General features: G+C 49.1%; 1 protein-coding gene across 2 annotated transcripts in view; it reads right to left on the bottom strand.

The window, feature by feature from the left end:
- LOC144138901 (uncharacterized) overlaps nt 1–674 on the bottom strand; it is a 917,654-nt gene that overhangs the window by 102,515 nt on the left and 814,465 nt on the right. The window lies entirely within an intron of this gene.

Raw genomic sequence — 674 nt, 5'->3', positions numbered from 1 at the left:
TCCCCAGCCCGTGCCCCCAGCCTATGGCGAGCTGAGATCAGCTGAGACGGGAGAAGCCGTGACCGCACAAGAAGACGACGTCGTCCCCCTTCCCCGTTCGACGACGCGTCTTTTCACGGGCTTTGGACGTTACTTCATGGCGTCGGCGGGCATGGCTCTTCCGGGGAGAGTGTTCACCAATCTCTTCATCCTCATCCGTGGTGCAACGACGTCTTCACTGTGTATTATCATTTCATGGCTCGTACTCACTACACTCGCTCACCTACTCAGGCCTCGACCGGGACGGTCTCCTTCGACGGCGGGGCTATGTTACAAGACGACAACGAGGATACGATCAACGAATAACAAGCTGGCCAGACGCACAGCCAGTGCCGGTTCTGGGTCATGGCCGACATCTTGTAAATACTGAAAATACATCGTTCGCCCATCTAATGGTTCACGTCCTTTGGCCTGCCACCACGTAACTATATATATATATATATATATATATATATATATATATATATATATATATATATATATATGAGTTCGACGCACGTCTCGACAAACAAAAACAAACATGTTTACTATCGTTTCGACTGGAGGTCCAGTCTTATCGGAGTACAATTTACAGTACACTCCAGCACTCTTTTATAGGTCCATGTAGAGAGAGGAAGTTGCGCTACAGTGCGCCC

This window comes from Haemaphysalis longicornis, unplaced genomic scaffold (assembly GCF_048455015.1).
Source record: "Haemaphysalis longicornis isolate Haplotype H1 unplaced genomic scaffold, Haemaphysalis longicornis Haplotype H1 scaffold_5, whole genome shotgun sequence".
NCBI classification, from domain to species: Eukaryota; Metazoa; Arthropoda; class Arachnida; order Ixodida; family Ixodidae; genus Haemaphysalis; species Haemaphysalis longicornis.
The sequence above is the reverse complement of the archived record's forward strand: the minus strand, read 5'-3'. Positions and strand labels throughout refer to the sequence as shown.